Source organism: Ranitomeya imitator, chromosome 5, assembly GCF_032444005.1.
Source record: "Ranitomeya imitator isolate aRanImi1 chromosome 5, aRanImi1.pri, whole genome shotgun sequence".
NCBI lineage: Eukaryota > Metazoa > Chordata > Amphibia > Anura > Dendrobatidae > Ranitomeya > Ranitomeya imitator.
The window spans coordinates 453,457,054-453,474,845 of NC_091286.1; positions in this window are offsets into that span (position 1 = coordinate 453,457,054).

Below are 17,792 nucleotides of genomic sequence, written 5' to 3' on the forward strand. Positions count from 1 at the left end.
AAGCAGCGCGTCGTTAGTGGATGTTCACGGTCAGGGACTAGTCGCTTCCTTGTCCTCTTCAGCAAAAACAGCAACAGAGTAGGATGCAGCAGGCGACACAATGGGTTACTCCATGGAGCTCTTTACACATACCGTCCCTGGCTTAGAAAGTGAAACAGTTAACAGGCCATGCCCATTACAAGTTGAATCTGACATGGAGTGCACTGATGCACAGCCACAGCCAGACTACTATGCTGGTCCTTTGACTCAGACCACAACATTGCCCTCGCAGGGTACTGATCCAGAATCAGACCCTGATGAGACTATGTTGCCCCGTCACGAACGCTATACCACCGACTTACACGGTGACACAGACGAAGTTGCACACGAGCTAGAAGAGGAGGTTATAGATGACCCAGTTGTTGACCCCGATTGGCAGCCATTGGGGGAACAGGATGCAGGCGGCAGTAGTTCTGAAGCGGAGGAGGAGGGGCCGCAGCAGGCATCAACATCGCAACAGGTTCCATCTGCCGGGCTCGAATCTGGCCCAAAACGCGTGGCAAAGCCAAAACCTGTTGGAGGACAGCGTGGCCATCCAGTTAAAGCTCAGTCTGCAATGCCTGAAAAGGGATTCGATGCTAGAAAGAGTGCAGTCTGGCATTTTTTTAAACAACATCCAATTGATCAGCGCAAAGTCATCTGTCAAAAATGTTCAACTACCTTAAGCAGAGGTCAGAATCTGAAAAGTCTAAATACAAGTTGCATGCATAGACATTTAACAACCATGCATTTGCAAGCCTGGACTAACTACCAAACATCCCTTAAGGTTATAGCACCCTCGGCCAATGAAGCTAGTCAGCAACGCTACATCCCTTCCGTCACTGTAAGGCCACCATTTTCCGCACCACCTGCAGTATCTGTGCAGGTTTCTTTGCCAGGCCAAAGCAGTCAGGGTCAGGGAATCACCAGTTTCGTAGTAGGAAACACTGCATCTAGGGCACCGGCGGCAACAATACCGTCTCCAACCGTCTCTCAGTCTGCCATGTCCACCGCCACCCTCGCTAGTTCCACGATCTCCAGCTCTCCAGTCCAGCTCACCCTACATGAGACTCTGGTTAGAAAAAGGAAGTACTTAGCCTCGCATCCGCGTACACAGGGTTTGAACGCCCACATAGCTAGACTAATCTCGTTAGAGATGATGCCCTACCGGTTAGTTGAAAGCGAAGCTTTCAAAGCCCTGATGGACTACGCTGTACCACGCTACGAGCTACCCAGTTGACAATTCTTTTTGAGAAAAGCCATCCCAGCCCTCCACCAGCATGTTAAAGAGCGCATCGTCCATGCACTCAGGCAATCTGTGAGTACAAAGGTGCACCTGACTACAGATGCATGGACCAGTAGGCATGGCCAGGGACGTTACGTGTCCATCACGGCACACTGGGTGAATGTGGTGGATGCAGGGTCCACAGGGGACAGCAATTTTGGGACAGTTCTGCCTAGCCCACGGTCTAGGAAACAGTTGGCTGTACCCGTTCGCACCCCCTCCTCCTCCTCCTCGTCCTCCTGCAGAAGCGAGAGCTCGTCCACAGACCGCAGTCCCCCAACCACTCCATCCGCAGCTGCCACTGTTGCACACCAGTTGTCCCATTATGGGGCAGCTACTGGCAAGCGTCAGCAGGCTGTATTGGCTATGAAGTGTTTGGGTGACAACAGACACACCGCGGAAGTTCTGTCCGAGTTCTTGCAGAAAGAAACGCAGTCGTGGCTGGGCACTGTAGATCTTGAGGCAGGCAAGGTAGTGAGTGATAACGGAAGGAATTTCATGGCTGCCATCTACCTTTCCCAACTGAAACACATTCCTTGCCTGGCTCACACCTTAAACCTGGTGGTGCAGTGCTTCCTGAAAAGTTATCCGGGGTTATCCGACCTGCTCCTCAAAGTGCGCGGACTTTGCTCGCATATCCGCCGTTCGCCCGTACACTCCAGCCGTATGCAGACCTATCAGCGGTCTTTGAACCTTCCCCAGCATCGCCTAATCATCGACGTTGCAACAAGGTGGAACTCAACACTGCACATGCTTCAGAGACTGTGCGAACAGAGGCGTGCTGTTATGTATTTGTGGGAGGATAAACATACACGGGCAGGCAGTAGGATGGCAGACATGGAGTTGTCAGGTGTGCAGTGGTCGAAGATACAAGACATGTGTCAAGTCCTTCAGTGTTTTGAGGAATGCACATGGCTGGTTAGTGCAGACAACGCCATAATAAGCATGAGCATCCCACTAATGCGTCTGCTGATGCAAAGTTTGACGCACATAAAGGAGCAGGCATCTGTAGCAGAGGAAGAGGAAAGCCTTGATGACAGTCAGCCATTGTCTGGTCAGGGCAGTGTACAGGATGAGGTAGCGGGCGAACAGGAGGAGGAGGACGAGGAGGATGATGGGGATGAGTATTTTTTTAATGAGGAAGCTTTTCCGGGGCCACTGGAAATTGGTGGCGTGGCAAGGCCGGGTTCTGTTTTTTTGAGGGACACAAGTGACGTAGATTTGCCTGAAACAGCCCCTCAACCCAGCACAACCGCAGATTTGACAACTGGAACTTTGGCCCACATGGCAGATTATGCCTTACGTATCCTCAACAGGGACACACGCATTACTAAAATGATGAACGATGACGATTACTGGTTGGCCTGCCTCCTTGATCCTCGCGATAAAGGCAAATTGCAAAATATTATGCCATGTGAGAACTTGGAACTAATATTAGCAACCAATCAACTCTTGTTGACCGTTTGCTTCAGGCATTTCCATCACACAGCGCCCGTGATCGTTCTCACACGAGCTGCAGGGGGCAGCACACCAGAGGTGTTAGAGGTGCAGAAATCAGAAGTGGTGTTGGACAGAGGGGTTTTCTGACCAGGTTGTGGAGTGATTTTGCTATGACCGCAGACAGGACAGGTACTGCAGCATCAATTCAAAGTGACAGGAGACAACATTTGTCCAGTATGGTTACTAACTATTTTTCATCCCTTATCGATGTTCTCCCTCAACCGTAATTCCCATTTGATTACTGGGCATCCAAATTAGACACCTGGCCAGAATTGGCAAAATATGCATTGCAGGAGCTTTCTTGCCCGGCAGCTAGTGTCCTATCAGAGTATTCAGTGCTGCAGGTTCAATATTAACCAAAAAAAGGACTCGTCTGGCTACCCAAAATGTGGATGATCTAACCTTCATTAAAATGAACCACAACTGGATTTCGAATTCTTTTGCCCCACCTTGCCCGGCTGACACCTAGCTTTAATATGAAAAGGTCTTGCTTGTGGACTACTCTGACTGACTTTTCCAATCGCGTAATTTGCAGCAGCTGATTGTCCAGCATACGACATGTTTACACCTCTCTAAATGGCCAAACTCCCCTCAAGGGGCCGTGGTCTCGCCACTTGGCGCAAGCACCCGTGAGAGTGCCGTTTGTCTGAAGAGGTGGGTGTGCCCGCTTTTGGTCAACGGCACTGCCACTGGGTCCCTCATAGTACAATAAAGTGTCTCTGGCGGTGGTGGTGCGCACCCAATGTCAGACACACTGTTGTAACATGAGGGGCCCTTGGTCTGTACCGCCGGCCACAAGAGAGTTTCCCCCCCAGCCCAAACATTGCTCTACCACTTGCACAATTATCTCTCACAGTTCCACCAATGTTTAGTCTATGCGCTGACATCATTCAATGCCTGGCACTGACAATACCATTGTGTTGACATGTATGATGGTACTTAACATAGTCAGGGGCAGTGTCCTATATTTACACCAGTAAATAATTAGCGCCAAATTACTAGGTCTAAAACTCAGTAGAGTAGCCCACCCCTGTACCTAAGTATTCCACCCTTTTGTGCTTTGGTTTTGTTGTAATGCGAGACATTAACATCTATTTATTTTTTTGGGGTACTAACTGGCAGATACTCATTACAATCGGCCTCCGCTGACAACACCAATGCTGCCTTTGTACCCCTGCAAGAGAATTGCAAGTGCCTACAGCCGAATTTTGTTATGTTAGGCCGACTACGCCTGTCTGCGGTCCCTCCTTCCACTAGTCCTCCACTGACCAGACCACTGCTGCCCGTGTACCCCTGGAACCAATTTAAAAGTGCCTACAGCCAAATTTTGTTATGTTAGGCCTACTACGCCTGTTTGCTAAAAGTTTTTTATATTGTATTGATCACAGACCTTAGGATACGTTTTCTGTCTCTTACAATGTATGAAGATTATACAACTGTTAAGATATATTTAGGGCTCGCTTACATCTGCTTATAAATACACCGAGTGCAATACGATAAAAAATCAAATTGCACTCAGACTAATGTTAATCAATGAGGTAGTGCAGATCTGTGTATTTTATCTCAGCTGTGTTGAGCAACAGAAAAATATTGCAGCATGCTGCAACTTCACTCCGAAATGGGATGGGTGAGAAAAAAAATCCCATAAGAACCATTAGTATGGCATCTGATTTTTACGGATACATTAGAATTCTGTAGCAAAGGAAACAGTAAATGGTTCTGTAAAAGATGAGTAGCTGCTGAGTAAAAAAAACGGATACGGATGACAAGTGAGAGAAAATCGTTCAAGTCTCCTGGATGAGAATGCGCCGATTATATACACGCCAATGTGGGTGAACCCTTATAAAGTGATTTCTAAGCTAAATTGATTTACCATCACACCTTTATGTGAAAGCAGTTTGTGGATGCTAAGTGTATTTACAGCCTATCTAGTAAAGGCTCTGCGGACCAGGCCCAACATCAGAATGTTAACAGATTTCAGTGTTTCTGAGCCCTTGTCAGGTGATTGGTGCAGCTGTTTCTTTAATTCATACATGGGTAACAATGATTTAATGTCCACCTGCATGACTTTAGCATTTCCAGCTGTTGGCTGAAAGGTGTAGGCTTGAACATATTGCCATAAAGAAATAAAAAGATGAATTATTTTTTACATATTGGATTAGTTTACTTGTCATTGACTTTCTTAGGCGTTGTAAAAATGAAATCATGCTCACCTAAAATATCCATATGTAATCACTATGATAGTGTCATGATGTGTACTACATTTTCATAGACTTACATGATTTTATAGGACAATACTGTTTTCAATATGTTTGAAATGTAAAACTCCAAAATGAACAACATTGTTTCCTTTTCTTTGTTTGTCTAGTTAAGTAATCAAAATTGTCAAAATTGGCACCAAAAAGCTTTCTTGAAATGTTTGTTCTCTTTGAAATAACAGATCTGGTTCATGCTTTATTAGAACTCTATTCTGCTGCTCTTCTGTCATTCTCTTGAATAATTATGAATAAATTTACAACTAGGTCAATATCGTGTTTCCTTGGACAACGATTGGATGGACTGTGTAGGGATACACTAAAAAAAGAAGAGAATGTCAAGCTTCACTGAATCCGTAAAAAAGAGTTTTCTTTATTCACAAACTTTAAGCATAGAGGATACAGACTTCAGCACGAAACATATGGGTAAGAATCTCAACGCGTTTCTGGAGACTAAGCTCCCTTAATCATCAGGGATACACTCCCAACCAGTGACACCCAGTTGTCAATTTATTCAAAACTGGGGATTTCACAATTCTGAGGAATAAGACAAGATACTTTATAATTATTTCATTTCAATTATTGTCTACAACAGACCTGACAAGAGTGCTGGCAGATCATCTTAGACAATGATGTAGTCTACATTCATCAAATGCAAAAATGAAAAATGTAGGTATTTATTCCCTCAAAAGGAGATAATTAAAAAACAAACATACAAAAAAAACCCATTGTGCAGCGTGGTGACAACTTAAGAGTGTCTCCTTATGGTTTTAAGCCTCATTTCCAAACCAAATGTATTTTTTTACTCTATAATTTTTATATATTTTTCAATTCATGGAATGTAGTTCATAGAAAAATGCATAAAAACACAATAGGTAAAACAACATTGACCAAAAAAACAACATTGACCTAAAAAACACACTAAGGCCTCTTTCACATGTCCTGATATTTTGGGTCCTGGAAAAACCGGTACCAGAGATATCCGTGTCCATATGTCCGTGTGTCGTGTGTGTAATACTTGCGACACACATGTGTCAACCATGTGTCACTCGTGTGCTACATCAGTACCACACAGATGGCCGCCGGGGAAGAAGCACTACAGTAACCACTGTTCCGCAGCAGCGGGTGCTGAAGATGGCTCTCATTATTCTCCCCTGCTCTGCCGGCGATCTGCGCAAGCAGAAGAGAATGATGAGAGTTCTATATATATAGAACAATTACTGCTGGTCAATGATGCTGTGCTCGCAGCAGCTCATTTACCAGTGGTTCTCACCCTGGATGGTCACATCTTGGCACCGCCCAGGCTGAAGAAAACTATTTAGCCCCCAGACATGGATTACTGAGTGGGACACAATGACAGACAGGTATGGTATATTGATCAAAACACAAAGAAGGCACCTGTAGCGCTCACACTCAATGAAAACCTGCAGCGGAACCACCCACCCGCAAAAAAATAGATAAATCTAGAAAAAGAAAAAGAATATCTGCGCTGGGAAAAAAACACACTAGAGGACCATAAAAGCTAATAAATACGTGGATCTCACAAAAAAACTGAAACCGTGTTGAAAATAGGAATAAAACTAAAAACGGAACCATAAGCACCTGGGAAAGCAACCTAATACTGCCAAATTTATAAAAACAAATAATAAACACTGTTATGTCACTACCTGACAAGATCGTCCAAGGAGGATAAAGATAGATGCGATATGGTAGGTTGGAATCTCCCAATATGGAGTGAAGTAAAATCCGTGCCTGATGGCAACTGTGCAGGAAGCGGTGGAGCGGCTCGTTCCGATGTCCTTTGCTACTTGCGGTGCCCGGAGAAGGTCAGGTGAGACGAATATCACAAATGGTCCGATATAGATCAAGGTGGCAGGCACTGCCCCAGCCGGTGGCAGCGCTAGCCTGCGTTCAGTGTGGCGTGTCCGCGCTACTAGACAGAGCCGTTAGGTCTACTGCTATCGCAGGACCTAATGTGACATCACAATCACGTGGGGAATCACGTGATAGGCTACAGGGAGAGCTTGGGACCAATTCCTACGCGTTTCGGAGACAAAACGATCTCCTTCCTCAGGGATGGTCCAGTGGCAAAAAAGCGCTCTTATATAGTTAGCGGTGGACAGACGGCCATATTAAGAGTTGAACGCAAACAACTCGATCTCGCTATTGAGACCTCTTGGGATTAGTGTATCCAATAAAAAAAAATCATTTTCGTCTCTTCCCTAGACCTTTCTTTAATGAAATCCCCCCCTCTCCAGCAACTTTGTACTATTTTAAGGCCAGTAAAGATAGTTCCATGGATAGACCCTCCATGATGAATCAGAAAATGTTTGGAGAGGGGATGCCCAACAAATTTTTTCTTTATATTTCTGATATGTTCATTAATCCTTGTGTGAAGGGCTCTTTTAGTTCTGCCTATAAATACCTTCTCACAAGGACATGTAATAGCAATACGAGTAAAAAAGGATGGTTGGAGAAAATCCCAATTATCACTAGATATAGTGCTAACACTCATCTGTTCAGAAATATTGTAAATAGACATTGGGATATCCTAAAAGAGGACAAGGTGATTGGTGATAAGCTTTCAGAACGTCCCTTGTTTATCTATAAAAAAGCCCTTAATCTGGGTAATAAGATAGCTCCGACAGTTCCACGTACTCTTCTCCCTACTCACTCAAATACAAATACACCTCAAGGTTTTTTTCCATGTTTAAAATGCAAACCGTGCATACTGTTAAAAAGTAGGAAACAGCAAATATTTGAGAAAGGTACTATCAATTGGAGGATTAGGAATTTTATTTCTTGTAACACCAAGGGGGTTATTTATGCTATTACATGTCCTTATGAGAAGGTATATATAGGCAGAACTAAAAGAGCCCTTCACACAAGGATTAATGAACATATCAGAAATATAAAGAAAAAATTTGTTGGGCATCCCCTCTCCAAACATTTTCTGATTCATCATGGAAGGTCTATCCATGGAACTATCTTTACTGGCCTTAAAATAGTACAAAGTTGCTGGAGAGTGGGGGATTTCATTAAAGAAATGTCTAGGGAAGAGACGAAAATGATTTTTTTATTGGATACACCATACCTCCCAACTTTCGAGGAAGGGAAAGAGGGACAAAGTCAGCGGCGCGCGTAGCGCGTCGCGGCAAATTTTAGGCCACACCTCTGACCATACCCATTTCACAACTAGCCACGCCCCAACCACACCCATTTAGCACTTCTGATCACAATGTTTCGTAAACAATAATTATAAACAAAAAAATATGGCCACATACGACGCTCCATACTGGACAATGGCCACACACGACGCTCCATACTGGACAATGGCCCCACACGACGCTCCATACTGGACAATGGCCACACACGACGCTCCATACTTTACAATGGCCACACACGACGCTCCATACTGGACAATGGCCACACACACGACGCTCCATACTGTACAATGGCCCCACACACGACGCTCCATACTGTACAATGGCCACACACGACGCTCCATAGTGTACAATGGCCACACATGACGCTCCATACTGTATAATGGCCACACATGATGCTCCATACTTTACAATGGCCCCACACACGACGCTCCATAGTGTACAATGGCCACACACGACGCTCCATAGTGTACAATGGCCACACACGACGCTCCATACTGTATAATGGCCACACATGACGCTCCATACTGTATAATGGCCACACATGATGCTCCATACTGTACAATGGCCCCACACACGACGCTCCATAGTGTACAATGGCCACACACGACACTCCATAGTGTACAATGGCCACACACGACGCTCCATACTGTATAATGGCCACACATGATGCTCAATACTGTATAATGGCCACACATGATGCTCAATACTGTATAATGACCGCACATGATGCTCCATACTGTATAATGGCCACACATGACGCTCCATACTGTATAATGGCCACACATGACACTCCATACTGTACAATGGCCCCACACACGATGCTCCATAGTGTACAATGGCCACACATGTTGCTCCATAGTGTACAATGGCCACACACAATGCTCCATACTGTATAATGGCCACACATGACGCTCCATACTGTATAATGGCCACACATGACGCTCCATACTGTACAATGGCCATTGGCCACATTATGCTCCATACTGTATAACGGCCCCACATGATGCTGCGTACAGCATACTTACCCCACGTGATGGTCCATACAGTATTATGGCGCCACATTATGCTTTGTACAGTATAATGGCCCCACACGATGCTGGGTATAGAATAATGGCCACACATAATGCTGGGTACAGTATACTGACCACACATGGTTAACCCACCCCCATCATTGCCTTCTCCATCACTACACACAGACACCTTTCACCGCACTCCCTCGCAGCAGCCGGCAGCTTCCACACCCACGGTGCTGAATGATGTCATCCAGCTGCGCCGCTGACTGCTCACGTTGCTGCAGCTGTGATATGCCACTGATAAAGACCTCCGTGTCTCCTGTGCCAGTCCGTGTCAGAGCGAGGAGCAATATCTGCTCTGATCTGACACAGCCAGCGTCCGCTCCGTACACATGCGACTCCGCTCCATACACCTCGTACACACACGACTCCGCTCCATACACCTTGCACATGCGGCTCCGCTCCGTACACACATGGCTCCGCTCCGTACACCTCATAGATACGGCTCTTCCCCATACACCTTGTACACACACGGCTCCACTCCATACACTTCGTACACACACGGCTCCGCTCCATACACCTTATACACACACGGCTCCTCTCCATACATCTCATACACACGGCTCCTCTCCATACATCTCGTACACACATGGCTCCGCTCAATACACCTTGCACATGCGGCTCTGCTCCGTACACCTCGTACACACATGACTGCGCTCCATTCACCTTGCACATGCGGCTCCACTCCATACACCTCGTACACACACGGCTCCGCTCCATACACCTCGTACACACACGACTCCGCTCCATACACCTTGCACATGCGGCTCCGCTCCGTACACACACGGCTCCGCTCCGTACACCTCATACATACGGCTCCTCCCCATACACCTTGTACACACACGGCTCCACTCCATACACTTCGTACACACACGGCTCCGCTCCATACACCTTATACACACACGGCTCTGCTCCATACACCTTATACACACACGGCTCCGCTCCGTACACCTCATACACATGGCTCCTCTCCATACATCTCGTACACACATGGCTCCGCTCAATACACCTTGCACATGCGGCTCTGCTCCGTACACCTAGTACACACATGACTGCGCTCCATTCACCTTGCACATGCGGCTCCGCTCCATACACCTCGTACACACACGGCTCCGCTCCATACACCTCAAACACACACGGATCCACTCCGTACACCTCATACACACACGGCTCCGCTCCGTCCACATTGCACACACGGCACCACTCCGTACAACTCGTAGACATGTGGCTCTGCTCCGTACACCTCGTACACACACGACTCCATTCCATACACCTTGCACATGCGGCTCCGCTCTGTACGCCTCATACACACACGGCTCCACTCCATATACCTTGTACACACACGACTCCATTCCATACACCTTGCACATGCGGCTCCGCTCTGTACGCCTCATACACACACGGCTCCACTCCGTACGCCTCGCACACACACGGCTCCACTCCGTACACATTGCACACACACGGCTCAGCTCCATACACCTTATACACACACGGCTCCGCTCCATACACATTGCACACGCTGCTCCACTCCGTATACCTTGTACACACATGGCTCTGCTCCGCACACCCGTACACACGCTGCTCCGCTCCGTACACGTCTTACGCACACGACTCTGCTCCATACACCTTTCACACGCTGCTCCGATTCATACACCTTGTACACACACGTCTCTGCTTACATTACAGTGTCAGACTGTCACAGGGGCTTTGGCTTAGCCCTTTTTATGTGGGGGGGGGAATAGCAGCCACAATAGCGTTGTGTTGTCACCATCTCCCAGGGAGACAGACGTGTCAGGGAGTCATCGATCTCACTCACACTGATCTGCAGATAACACAGCAGTGAGCACTGAGCAGCGGAGGCAAACAGAGGAGGCTGTGAGTGTGTCCGTCCCTCCCTGCTGAGCCCCACTCATTCCAAGCACCATTACACCAGCCAGGCATTATAATTAGCAGCTCCAGTCCACTCACACTGGTCTGCTGCTTACATTGCCGCCGACACCCAGGCTGTGTTCAGCTGTTACCTCAAACTAGAAGTGTCCCCTCTCTCTCCCTCTCTGACCAGTGACGCTGGGAGACTCAGGAACATGGGGAAGGGGCGTGGCCTAACAAAAGGGGGTGTGACGGAGTTCTCCTGCTGTCTCCCGGGATGAGCGCGTCCTGCGCTGGACAGCGGGGCAAAGAGTCAAATCCGGGAAAGTCCCGCACAATGAGGGACGGTTGGGAGGTATGGATACAGTAATCCCAAGAGGTCTCAATAGCGAGATCGAGTTGTTTGCGTTCAACTCTTAATATGGCCGTCTGTCCACCGCTAACTATATAAGAGCGCTTTTTTGCCACTGGACCATCCCTGAGGAAGGAGATCGTTTTGTCTCCGAAACGCGTAGGAATTGGTCCCAAGCTCTCCCTGTAGCCTATCACATGATTCCCCACGTGATTGTGACGTCACATTAGGTCCTGCGATAGCAGTACACCTAACGGCTCTGTCTAGTAGCGCGGACACGCCACACTGAACGCAGGCTAGCGCTGCCACCGGCCGGGGCAGTGCCTGCCACCTTGATCTATATCGGACCATTTGTGATATTCGTCTCACCTGACCTTCTCCGGGCACCGCAAGTAGCAAAGGACATCGGAACGAGCCGCTCCACCGCTTCCTGCACAGTTGCCATCAGGCACGGATTTTACTTCACTCCATATTGGGAGATTCCAATCTACCATATCGCATCTATCTTTATCCTCCTTGGACGATCTTGTCAGGTAGTGACATAACAGTGTTTATTATTTGTTTTTATAAATTTGGCGGTATTAGGTTGCTTTCCCAGGTGCTTATGGTTCCGTTTTTAGTTTTATTCCTATTTTCAACACGGTTTCAGTTTTTTTGTGAGATCCACGTATTTATTAGCTTTTATGGTCCTCTAGTGTGTTTTTTTCCCAGCGCAGATATTCTTTTTCTTTTTCTAGGTATGGTATATTGTTGTTTTTTTATTTTAGTTTTATTACAGGAGATCGAGGGCTTTGGTGGAATCAGGCGAGGTCATAAGTATGGTTTAATTGAGATTATTAAAGGAGTCTGTGTCATTTTTTCAATTAAAGGACTTTATTCTGGCTGTGTCTTTATTTACCATATCCGATACCCGTAGTGTCTCCATTTTTCGTGATCTGGGGTTGGGTGAGGGCTTATTTTTTATATATTTTATATTTATATATAAAAAATAGGGTTAGCTTTACCCACAACGGAAGCACATGTCACGTCCAAGGAGTCCTTCTTGGCAAACAATTGACCATCACATGAAGACAAAGGACAGCGCCTCACAAGTTGGTGAACTCACATCATGTTTATTCTGCCTTCTGTTGCGATGTTTCGATCTACAAAGATCTTTATCAAGCACAGTACATATCACAATAACCCCACTTAAATACTGTATACACCATCCCTTCATTAGCAACCACTAAGCAATAACAGGCAAAACCAATTGTGTAGCAAAATTACAAATAACATATTAAAAACATCCCATCTGATTATGAGTCTAAAGAGTACCTTAATATCATCAAAACCACCCCCTCCGATCGTCCATTCGCATATCGTACATTAATGTCCAGAAAGAACACAGTGTACTAATAACACAACAAAGTTCCCGCCAATCATAATATGGCATTCTTGTTGTCATAGCAAGGCTTAGTCCTCGTCATTATTCAACTCTGCCCAGGATTTGTCTAAACCAAGCTGACATCACATCTTATGCATGCTCTGGTGTCTCTGTCCAATTGGTTATAGGGCTCCATTCCTCATCTATGCAATGTGCACGTGCCAGCATCTTTCTCCGGTTGGTTGTTGTGACGCTCCCTACAAAATTTTCTAAATTTTTGCCAAATTTCCATTTTTTTCATAAATAAATGCAAGTTATATCTAAGAAATTTTACCACTAACATGAAGTACAATATGTCACGAAAAAAAATCTCAGAATCAGAGGAATCTGTTGAAGCGTTCCAGAGTTATAACTTCATAAAGTGACTGTGGTCAGAATTATAAAACTTGGCTTGGTTATTAAAATACCAAATTGGCTCTGTCACTAATGGGTTAATATGCTTACAAGGAATTGTGCAGAACTAAGAAAAGTCGCAATGCTGAAAGACTTATTCTTATTGTTTTCTAGATTAAATAAAACATTTTTTTATTGTAAAGTTTATGAACTGCAGCTTAGAAAGGGCTTTTCTAGCATTGTAACTAAGAGCTTGCCCTAATAAAAATCTTTTTTTTACAAGATCTATGCTAATTAGAAGCATGAGGTTGAATTATCTGCTTGGAAACATGCGCTTATGAAATAGACATGAAGCTGTGTGTTCTTCTTTCCAGTCCAAATAGTAATTAAGTAGACAATACCTTCCAGTAACTCTCCTCGCTAATGGATCTGCTTACCTCATAACCTATGGAAATATGAGTATACACTTTCAGTAGATTGTTTGTTATGTTTACACCAGGTCTAACACTAATCCCCATTAATGTTTGATAAATGGTCTCAAAGGAGCTTGAATAGCTGTCAGGCAGCAGATCTGTTGCTGATACACTGGGCATCATATACGTTTAACCCCTTTGCATGTAACACTTAGCGGAGGAGTCATTGCCTTCTTTGTATAGTGTGATCTCAGTCAAACCTTCACCTGATCAATGGTCTTACAAAGCGTCTGGAGAGATCTGCACAGCGCTAATGTCAATGCAGGTAACAGGTGTAAGGGGAAAGTGCTCAAAAACAAAACACGAGTACTATATTTTACCCAGTGAAATTCATGCGAAACACTGGGAGCTCCATATACAAATCTATGCAGCGTTGTGTTAAAACTGTGCAGAGGAAAGACAAAAAAGGAGGGCTACTCGATTTATTGCAAAATACGAAGATTGAGCTAAAAGATGACCTCCACTTAATAGGATGTGATGAAACAATCAATACAGAATCCAGTTATCAGTATTGGAATTATTATAGTGGAAATATGTTTTAATTTTTAGTATACTTTTATGCTTAAAATAACACAAAGTATTCTAGGACTGATAACAATATTGACTAACCAGAAGAATTATATTTGCAAGTTCTTGGAGCACAAAGACTGAAAGTCTTAGAGCATAGACATACAAGTTTTCTGCTTTTCCAACTTAGGTATGACTCCTACCGTAGAATAGTTTTCTGTTTTTTTGGGGCATTAAAGTACTTGCATAGATTTCTCTTGCTTACACTGTACCACAATATAATTTGTGCATCATTATCTTAAAGAATAAAACTTAAAGGAATAGCAACATCCACCAATAGAGACTAAAATTGCGCTCACCCAGAGATCCGGGGCACTGAGACAAAAGTCATTGTTTTTTTTTTCTTTTAAAATTTTGAGCTCCTGAGAATTTTGTGCCCAGGACAACAATCCCATTGTCCCTCTATCCCCTTGCTACGACACAGCAGATAAGACAATTCCAGACAGGGGAATGGAAATATCGCTCAATGAATAACTTACAACCCTTAAATATTTAACAGTATATAAAAGGCAGTGGAATCTATTGTTACTTTAGTCGTTTTTACAGCAGTGTGTTTTTATGTTTTACGTCGCTGCGTTTCAGAGAAAACATAGTTTGACAAGCTGTCCAAGGATTATGCATCTCATATGACTAGTACAACCTCAGTGGTTTATGCCTGTCTGCTCCTCTAGACTGATAACTCTCATCATACACACAGGTGAAATGGAGCATTGAGAAGCCTCTGGGAATCTGCCTCGGATTAGTCATCAGAGGTGCTTAGTGCATGGCCAGCTTTTCAACATAAGTTTTCTCTTAAACATAAAATTCTAGGGGTGTTTACATAGTGGATGCTTTCCTGAAACGGAAAGTACTTGCAAGCAGCATAATACAAAGAATAGCAGGTTTACCCAGAATCCTTTGCAGTAGGCGGAGCTATGCAAATAATCTCAAGCGCAAATCATCTCAAGCGCTGTGGATTAGACAGGGGTGGAAAGAGATTATTATATTATAGAGATGAATAGAAACAGGTCTGGACTGTAGGGTGCATGGTTAAGCTCCATGAAGCCACATTCCCTGATAGCAGTTTGTGACTTGTAAAACTTATGAAATAGCACATTGTTGTGAAGCAGCAACACACCTGCTGACACAATCCTACACTGTTTCTCTTTGCCTCATGTAGCAACTTCATTGTTGAAGCATAGGTGTCTTAAGTAATTGTCTTGTGTGGCATGAGTTTTAGCAATAAAACGCATTCCGCGTCCAAAAAACTGTTGCCATGATCATTCCAACTGACTGCTGGACACAACGTTTCGTTTCGTTGGAGTTAGTGACCCCTTGAACTTCCATTGAATGGTATTTTGTCTGGTCTCAGGATAATGGTGGTGGAGCCATGTTTCATCATAATAATAGTTCAAGTCTCTTGGATTACTCTAAGCATGTCTAATTTCTTTGTCTAAATTGCTAGCATCATGTTCTTTTCTCTACCTTACCACTCTTTTTGAAACTTACTAATATCAAGGAGCACTGCAAGGCCGAAAAGCGCAATAGGGTCTTATCCGATGGAGATTTAGATTAAACAATAGGATTGCATGTCCCTATTTTTTGAAGAAATTATCGCATAACAAACTCATCAGAGTTTTTCCAGCTGCCGCAGATCCACTAGGTCAGCCCGTGACCAGATCAGGAAACCACAAAACTTCTAGATTGAATATTCTGATCTGAAACTTACTAATGACATTAATAGCTGTTCCCTCATGAATAAGCTTAGATGAGGAACGATTTCCCAAGTTCTCATTTGCAGATGCATTCCTATTAACTGTGAATACGTTACATAACTTTTAAAGATATTTTTATCAATGTTTTTACAGATTCCATGGCCTTGTGCATTAGTCCATGAACCCCCTCTTATTAAATAAAATACAGCTTCAATATACTGTGTAGCATTAGCCAGAAAATGTTCTCAGGTCTAGCTATGTTCAAAGTGGGTCTTACCATCTCTACTCCAAAATACCTCATAGACTTTAGAGAAAACATAGCTGAACCCAGCAATTTCAGAAGGCAGACAGGCCATCCAATGTAAAGAGGGTACTCCCATTTCTATTCTGACACAGTGTCAGGGAAAAAGAAATAATCAACTCTTAGAATATGTGGAATACATTAATTATTCTACAATAAGTCTTGTGCATCAGGAGCTGTTAAAGTAGTTTTTTTCTCTTAAATGCTGCAGTGCTTCAGAGTACAGCATAAATTGTTGAAATCATTGAACGTGCATCAGGCTGCATGTATCAGATGTCAGGTTCTCTTTATGGTGTCACCTGGTGAGGTGGATTATCTAAGCCAGGGTGAACAACTTAAGGTACCTTCACACATAACGATATTGTTAACGATATCGTTGCTATTTGTGACGTAGCAACGATATCGTTAATGAAATCGTTATGTGTGACAGCGACCAACGATCAGGCCCCTGCTGGGAGATCGTTGGTCGCTGAATAAAGTCCAGAACTTTATTTCGTCGCTGGACTCCTGCTGACATCGCTGGATCGGCGTGTGTGACACCGATCCAGCGATGTCTTCACTGGTAACCAGGGTAAACATCGGGTAACTAAGCGCAGGGCCGCGCTTAGTAACCCGATGTTTACCCTGGTTACCATGCTAAAAGTAAAAAAAAACAAACACTAGATACTTACCTACCGCTGTCTGTCCTCCAGCGCTGTGCTCTGCACTCCTCCTGTACTGGCTGTGAGCCGGAAAGCAGAGCGGTGACGTCACCGCTCTGCTTTCCGGCTCACAGACAGTACAGGAGGAGAGCAGAGAAGCAGAGCGCAGCGCTGGAGGACAGACAGCGGTAGGTAAGTATCTAGTGTTTGTTTTTTTTTACTTTTAGCATGGTAACCAGGGTAAACATCGGGTTACTAAGCGCGGCCCTGCGCTTAGTTACCCGATGTTTACCCTGGTTACCGGCATCGTTGGTCGCTGGAGAGCGGTCTGTGTGACAGCTCTCCAGCGACCAAACAGCGACGCTGCAGCGATCCGGATCGTTGTCGGTATCGCTGCAGCGTCGCTTAGTGTGAAGGGGCCTTTAGAGTGCAATGGCAAATGGAACAGTTTGGCCAGCAGGCAGAAAAATTGAGCAGGGCATGTTAAAAAAAAACAAAGTCAGGTGTGATGCTCAAGGAAGTGAACATCTATAGACAATTTAGGACTTGAAGCAAAGTTTGCAATGTGAAAAACTCCAGACATTAGTTCATTATGCTTACAGCAGTCAAAGGGTTAATTAGCAAACAAAAGAAGAGCAGCTGGTATTCAGTGATGAATGTACAGGTAAACTTGTTTGTTGAGAACAGTCACTCTGATTCAAGAATGTTTGTAATGTGAACAAGTCAGAGGAAGATTTTGTTATGCTTACAGCAGAGGAAAGGGTAACTGCAGGTCTGAGCCAGGAAGTAAAGGCAGATTGGAGAAACAAACTGGAGTTTTCCAAGATAATTGGTAGCTGAG